Source organism: Saccopteryx leptura, chromosome 4, assembly GCF_036850995.1.
Source record: "Saccopteryx leptura isolate mSacLep1 chromosome 4, mSacLep1_pri_phased_curated, whole genome shotgun sequence".
NCBI lineage: Eukaryota > Metazoa > Chordata > Mammalia > Chiroptera > Emballonuridae > Saccopteryx > Saccopteryx leptura.
Genome location: NC_089506.1, coordinates 218,812,882 through 218,820,747, shown reverse-complemented (window position 1 = coordinate 218,820,747; position 7,866 = coordinate 218,812,882). Strand labels below are relative to the sequence as shown.

The 7,866-nt window shown below is 52.7% G+C and overlaps 1 non-coding gene across 1 annotated transcript; it reads right to left on the bottom strand.

Moving 5' to 3' along the window:
- Positions 1-2,732: 2,732 nt before the first annotated feature.
- TRNAS-GGA (transfer RNA serine (anticodon GGA)) lies at positions 2,733-2,808 on the bottom strand. Its single transcript has one exon. It is a non-coding gene; the product is annotated as a tRNA-Ser (tRNA).
- Positions 2,809-7,866: the final 5,058 nt, after the last annotated feature.

Sequence of the window (7,866 nt, the reverse complement as noted above, 5' to 3'; positions counted from 1 at the left end):
GCCCAGCATCTGGCAAAGAGGTGGAAACGCCCGTATCAGAAAACGGAGCAATTCGAGTTTCCAAGAGGCAGCTACACAAGCGAGAGGAGCTCTTCGGAGCTGTTCCGAGTGAGGACCAGAGTACAAAGAGGAGGTGAAGGAGGGAAAATAGTTATTGCCCGCTGCCGCAGCTGCCAGATTTAGGGTCCCTGCAGGCAGGTGCGTGGAGGCTCCTGTGTGCTTCTCCACCGCATCTCCCCAGAAATACTGGCCAGGGAGAGGGTCCATCTAGGGAGAAGCCGTCCCCAGACTCCTGAATGGAGACCCCAGCCCCCACGCCTACACACACGAGGCACTGTCAGAAAGCCTTTCAACCCAGCTTTACCACTTTCGTTGGCAAAGGTAGTTTAATGTCTGTGCACCGGTGTTTTCCGGCACCATGGGGACTTCTTCCTGCGCCCGGGAAGGGGGACGCAGGGTGCACCGAGTTGATACAACGTGCAATGCTCAGCACAGTGCCCAGAGCTGTGAGGTCCTCCTAGTGGAATGCTAGAGCCCCTACATGTGGGGGCGGCGCTGGTCTTTGCAGTGGGGTTTGCAGGGGCATCTCAGTATTGAGAGAGAGAGAGATTGGGCCAAGAGCCCGACAGGGCCGAGGGCTTCCCACAGCCCCCTGTGCCCAGGCTGCCGCCCCCCACCCAATTTGCCTACAGCCGTGTCACTTCACAACCTAACAAGCAGGCGTGTGTTCACCTCCCTCCGCAGAAAGAGGGTGCTCACTGGAGAAAGTAAAGCTCTCGTGCCCAGTGCACCGACAGCACTGTTTACCGTAAATGAACCCCGGCCACTTCCCGCAGAGGGACCTTCGTCCTGCGTCTCAGCACTCGGAGGAAGGCCAGGCTGACGGTGTGCGCACGGCGGGCGGGAGAGCGGTGCTCGCCTCCGCCTCCCTGTGAGTGTGCGTGCGGGCGTGCGTGCGGGCGTGTGTGCGTGTGTGTGCGGGCGTGTGTGTGTGTGTGCGTGCGTGTGTGTGTGCGTGCGTGTGCGTGTGCGTGTGTGTGTGCGTGTGTGTGTGTGTGTGCGTGCGTGTGTGTGTGTGCGTGTGTGTGCGTGCGTGTGCGTGTGTGTGTGCGTGTGTGTGTGCGTGTGTGTGCGCACCTGCACCTGAGCACGCCTGTGCGTGCTGTTGTGGCTCAGCCTAAACGATTCCCACGTGTCTACGTGTGAAAAACTGAGCTGAAGGTGCCAGCAGCCCGCCCCCTTCCGGTCCCCGTGCAGAGATGGACGCGCACGTGGCGACAGGAGCTGGGAAGACAGGGAGAGAGGACAGACAGCCTGGGGTCTGCTCGGGGCCCAGAGAGGGAGGGTCCGGCGTAGGGACCTCCGGGGCCCGGCGAGGGGGGGTCCGGCGTAGGGACCTCCGGGGCCCGGCGAGGGGGGGTCCGGCGTAGGGACCTCCGGGGCCCGGCGAGGGGGGGTCCGGCGGAGGGACCTCCGGGGCCCAGCGAGGGGAGGTCCGGCGGAGGGACCTCCGGGGCCCAGCGAGGGAGGGTCCGGCGTAGGGACCTCCGGGGCCCAGCGAGGGAGGGTCCGGCGTAGGGACCCAACGGCAGCTGGACCGCACGTGTCCTTCCCGAGCCTTCAGTGGGTCCCCACGAACGAAGCCCTCTCTCTTTTCACCAGGTCTCTGAAGCCAGTGGGACAGAAGCTGGGTGATGCTCGGTGACTTCTGGGGGAGGCAGCCTGAGAAGGAAGCCCACACAGAGGAACGCAGAGGGAAGGCAGCGAGGGGCCCGTCCCGGGGCCGCCGCGTGCTGGCCCGCCTGCAGCTGCCGGGACTTGGCTATCTACAAGGTGCCGTCTGTCGTGGCCAGCTGACTGCTCCACTGCTGTAAACTGAGTTCCAATGGGTTACGTGCTGCTTGCTGAGACCCCCGCCACCGTTCTCCCGTTATCCTGAGCCCTTACTGAGTAGATTGGCATCTGTGGAGTGTAAAGGAAGCCACATTCCCAGAGCAGAGAAAGTGATGGGCCACTGTGGGTCCCGTCGGTCTTAACCCCCAGCCCAGCCCCAGGTTCCTCGGTGGCCAATCAGAGCCAGGAGCTGGGTGCCGGGTGGGGCCAGGCATCCTTAGGCAGCCTGAGCTTTGTCTCAGGGTTGATCCAGGCCGTGAGAAGGGGCTTCCGCCTGGGTTGTCCCTGGCTGTGACCCAACCAGCCTCCCTACCTGTGACAATAAGAAATACATATTTGGTCTTGGTTCCTAGTTCCTGGCACAGAGCCCCTAAAACCTTGGGACTCTCCTGAGTGACAGAAGAGAGAGGAGCATCTTTTGCTATTTACAAGCACGCCTGAGTGTACGCTAACGAGGTGACCTTTCCAGGAGGGGGGCTGGTTGCCAGAGGAACTAGCCATGTGCCCAGAGCTAGTCTTTTTTTTTTTTTTCTGTATTTTTCTGAAGCCGGAAACAGGGAGAGACAGTCAGACACACTCCCGCATGCGCCCAAACGGGGTCCACCCAGCACGCCCACCAGGGGGTGACGCTCTGCCCACCAGGGGGTGATGCTCTGCCCCTCCGGGGCATTGCTCTGCCGAGACCAGAGCCACTCTAGCGCCTGGGGCAGAGGCCAAGGAGCCATCCCCAGCACCAGGGCCATCTTTGCTCCAATGGAGCCTTGGCTGCGAGAGGGGAAGAGAGAGACAGAGAGGAAGGTGGGGGAGGGGTGGAGAAGCAGATGGGCGCTTCCCCTGTGTGCCCTGGCCGGGAATCGAACCCGGGACCTCTGCACTCCAGGCCGACGCTCTACCACTGAGCCAACCGGCCAGGGCTTAGAGCTAGTCATTTGAGTCACCCTCTATCCCCTGGTCCTCCATTTCTCAGAGCTCCGCCCAGCTCTTACTCCTGGGCCTCATGTCCTTAGAGCTAAGACCAGATGAGGCAGCAAACACCATTTTTCTTTCTCAGAGACCTCCCTTCCCACTTCCTCCTTTCTGCCTCCTTGCCTCCACCCGCCTGCCCCAGCCCACCAGCCCATCAGGGAGCCTCAGGGTGCTCCTGGGGGGCCCGCACTGACCACACAAACCCATCGCCCTGACAATTCGATCCCTGAACAGCCCCGGGGGTTTGCATTGAGTCGGACGCCCTTGGCTTTGCAAGCTTCATTTCTTCAAAGTAACGAGGGCCTTTTGTGAAGCACCTACTGTCTGCCGACCACTTTTATGTCTGATGGTATTTAAACCTCAAGCAAACTTGCAGAGCAAGTTCTCTGACAGACCCGCGGGCCCCGCTGAGCTCATTCCAGCCGTCTAGGTTCACTGGAGCGGAACAAACCACTGGAACACAGATTTCATTTCCGAAAAACGTAAGATTCTGGAAGGAAGGGCAACGTGGGTCTTCGCCAGATTGTGAAGCTCCCGGATAAACGCTTTTTCCTTTGTCTAGAATATGCCTTTTCTCTGATTTCTCCATTTCCATAACTATTTCTCTCTGGGGCTCCCCTTAAAGGTGGCTTCCTCGAGAAGCCCCACCCCCACTCTACAAACGAGGCCAGGTTATATTTTTAGATGATTCAGCTGCAAATAATGAAAATGCAAATCATACTAAGTGCTGTTTAAAAATTATAAATTATGTCACAAAAAAAGAAAAAGATCTCAGACGTATAGTCAGCTTCAGGTACGGCCTGATCCAGCCCAGGGATCGGGAACCTATGGCTCGTAAGACAGATGTGCCTCTCTTGATGGCTGCATCAGGCTCACAGAAAAATCTTTAATAAAAAAAATAATAACATTAAAAATATAAAACATTCTCATGTATTACAATCCATTCATTTTCTACCGCTCATGTTCATGGTTGCGGGTCGCTGGAGCCAATAACAGCTGTCCTCCAGGACAACACCAAATTTTTATTGGATAATGTGTAAGGTACACGGGTCGTTGTGAGGTCAGGAAGTAAACTTCCCTCCTTTTTTTTAATTTTTTTTTATTTTTTATTTTTTTATTTTTCTGAAGCTGGAAACAGGGAGAGACAGTCAGACAGACTCCCGCATGCGCCCGACCGGGATCCACCCGGCACGCCCACCAGGGGCGACACTCTGCCCACCAGGGGGCGATGCTCTGCCCCTCCGGGGCGTCGCTCTGCCGTGACCAGAGCCACTCTAGCGCCTGGGGCAGAGGCCAAGGAGCCATCCCCAGCGCCCGGGCCATCTTTGCTCCCATGGAGCCTTGGCTGCGGGAGGGGAAGAGAGAGACAGAGAGGAAGGAGGGGAGGGGGTGGAGAAGCAAATGGGCGCTTCTCCTGTGTGTCCTGGCCGGGAATCGAACCCGGGTCCCCCGCACACCAGGCCGACGCTCTACCGCTGAGCCAACCGGCCAGGGCCGACTTCCCTCCTTTTAATCAAGTACTCAGCTAGCTAATTGCAGAAACCCTTTTGACGAAGAAGATGGCTAAAAGAAAAAAAGATGAGGAGTATCGTACTTTTCAGCAGGAATGAACATAGGAATTCACCTTTGTGGAGAGAGCAGGTTCTGCAGTGTGTCTAATATGCAATAATAAAATTGCATCAGTGAAACGGTCAAATATAAAGCGGCACTTCAACACACATCATACTACATTTGCATCGAAATATCCAGCGGGGGACAGCAGGAAGAAAGCATGTCAAGAGCTACTGTGCAGAGTGCAAGCTAGTCAGCAGCAACTCCGTGTTTGGACCCAACAAGGTGACTGAAATTCGGCTAGCTTTGCTGGTGCTTTAGCAATTGTGAGAAACGGAAAGCCATTCACAGATGGGGAGTATGCCAAAACATTCATGCTTGATGTTGCCAATGAACTTTTTGATGACTTTTTGATAAAGACAAGATAATCAAACGAATAAAAGACATGCCTATGTTGGCAAGAACTGTTCACAATTGTACCATCATGAAGGCAAATCAAATTTAGGCAACACCAGTGAAGGACATAAATGCAACACCATTCTTTTCTCTCGCTTTGGATGAGTCAACAGACGTAAGCCATTTATCCCAGTTCAGCGTGATTGCAAGGTATGCTGTTGGTGACACACTACGTGAGGAAAGTCTTGCTGTTTTGCCTATGAAAGAGACAACAAGAGGGGAGGATTTATTCAAGTCTTTCACTGAGTTCACTAAAAAAAAAAAAATCTACCGATGGATAAACTTATTTCGGTGTGTACTGATGGTGCTCCGTGCATGGTGGGGAAAAACAGAGGATTCGTAGTGCTTCTTTGTGAACATGAAAAGAGACCCATCCTAAGATTTCACTGCATCCTACATCAGGAGGCGCTTTGTGCACAGATGTGTGGCAAGCTGCTTGGTGAGGTGATGTCATTGGTCATTCGGGTGGTCTTTATTGTTGCCCGAGCATTAAATGATCACCAGTTTAAAACACTGCTGGATGAAGTTGGGAATAATTATCCTGGTCTGCTTCTGCACAGCAATGTACGCTGGTTGTCAAGAGGGAAGGTGCTCAGCCGTTTTGCGGCTTGTCTGAGTGAAATCCAGACTTTTCCTGAAATGAAAAACATTGAGCATCTTGAGTTAGCTAACACTGAGTGGCTCCTGAAGTTCTACTATCTCATGGACATGACTGAACATCTGAACCAGCTCAATGTGAAAATGCAAGGCGTTGGAAATACAGTCTTATCCCTTCAACAAGCAGTGTTTGCATTTGAAAACAAACCGGAACTCTTCATTGCCGACATTGAAACAGGTCGTTTACTACACTTTGAAAAACTGGGAGAGTTTAGAGATGCATGCACAGCAAGTGACCCTGCTCAACATCTTGATCTCCAGCAGCTAGCGGGCTTCACATCTAATCTCCTGCAGTCATTCAAAGCGCACTTTGGAGAATTTTGTGAGCGCACTCGTCTTTTTAAGTTCATTACCCATCCACACGAGTGTGCAGTGGATAGCGCTGACCTGAGTTACATCCCCGGTGTCTCCATCAGAGATTTTGAGCTTCAAGCTGCTCACCTGAAGACCTCAGACATGTGAGTGAATAAGTTCAAGTCACTGAATGAAGATTTGGAAAGACTTGCACGACAGCAAGCAGAGTTGGCGAGCAAACACAAGTGGGGAGAAATGAAAAAACTTCAACCTGCGGACCAGCTGATTGTCAAAACTTGGAACGCGCTTCCCATCACATACCACACTGTAGCATGTGAATATTGCTGTACTGACAATGTTTGGCTCTATGTATGCATGTGAGCAGTCTTTCTCACATCTAAAGAACATTAAGACCAACCTACGATCACGTTTAACAGATGGAAGTCTCAACGCCTAACCTCACCACATATCAACCGGACTACAAAGCCATCAGCAAAACCATGCAGCACCAGAAGTCGCATTAATGGTAAGAAGTACTTTATTTATCATTGGTTAGCAACAGCATAACAACGTTATTAAAAAGAATTCAGAGACTTATTGTACTTTAAAAGTGTTGGTCTTACATAAAATGTATACACATTTACTTGTATTTAGTGTTAAACATATTGTATGGCTCTCACGGAATTACATTTTAAAATATGTGGCGTTCATGGCTCTCTCAGCCATAAAGGTCCCTGACCCTGAACTAGCAGGTAAACAATAAAACAAAGAGATGAAACCTGCCCTCCCCCGCCCCACCCCCCCCCCTGGTTCTCGGCTTTACTTTTTATTTACCTGTTCCTTTTTCAGCAGCCTTTCTCTTTGTGTTTTACAACCACTGTCAGTAACTCCCACAACTAAACGCTTCCAGGTTCAAATCCAGAAAAAATAGACCATTTCCACTTACTCCGTATTTCAAACAAGTGTCCCCAAAGGGAATCTGGGCGGCTCCAATTGAGCAGACTGGCATCCTGTGCTGGCCACTATGCCAGTCACTTCATTACAGCCAGTCAGAGCTCACCCACAGAGTGGACAGCAGGGAGCCACACCTCTAGAACCAGGAAGCTGGGACATGCTGGGTGCTATTCTAAAGGGGGGCGGGGGAGACAAAATTAACTCCGGGAGATGACAAGAACCTATTAAAGTCTCACTCCTTGATGATCTCTTTTCAAATTCTCTGTTCTTTTCCGGGTGACACCGGTGATTCCCGGCTCAGTGAGGGCGTCCTCCCCAGAACGTGAGACACAGGAAGCCGAGAATGTGTCTCTCTCCTTCATGATTCGATCTCTAAGCCGAACACAGTGCCTGGCACCTGCTTCATAACCATTTGTCCAATGAATAAATAAGTAAACAAGTGGGTGAAAGAGTCACGTGCCTCCTTCCTGTGGGCTGTAAGTCCTCAGGGCTCCCTGCAGGGGGCGAGAAGAGATGACCTGGACATTCTGCCTAAAGGCAGTCTTCGTTTCCTGTCCCCCTTCTCGGCTGGATGGCTATGTGCTTCTCAACTTGAACTGTTTTAATAACTAGCCTCATTGCATCTTCAGTGTCCCCAGCTAGATCACAAGGCCCCTCGTGGCAGACAGGGTCTGTCCGCGTGGCCACGGTGCTCCCAAGGACACGCGCACTTCCCAGCATTGAGTAGTGACTGTTGGATGAATGAGGGTGCTGTGTGACATCCACCCTCACCTGCCAGAATCTCTATTTTATTATCTTTATATGGGGATAGAACCATCGCCTTCAGGAGGTGGTAGAGATTAATTAAATAACATCCCGTGTGTGACACCCCTGGTGCGGAGGGACACATTAGTGCTGGCCACCTGCCTGCCCGCCCACCGGTCCTTCCTTCGCGGCCCCGCCAGGTGAGCCTTTCTTGGAATTAAATTATGTTATGAGCTCCGAGCCATACTTTAGCTCTGAGGCTGACAGGGACCTGCACGTCTGAACACAAACTGAAAAATTAATGCCGCTGGAAGGCTGTCTCCCTTCCACAAACACCACTGACCTCCGTGC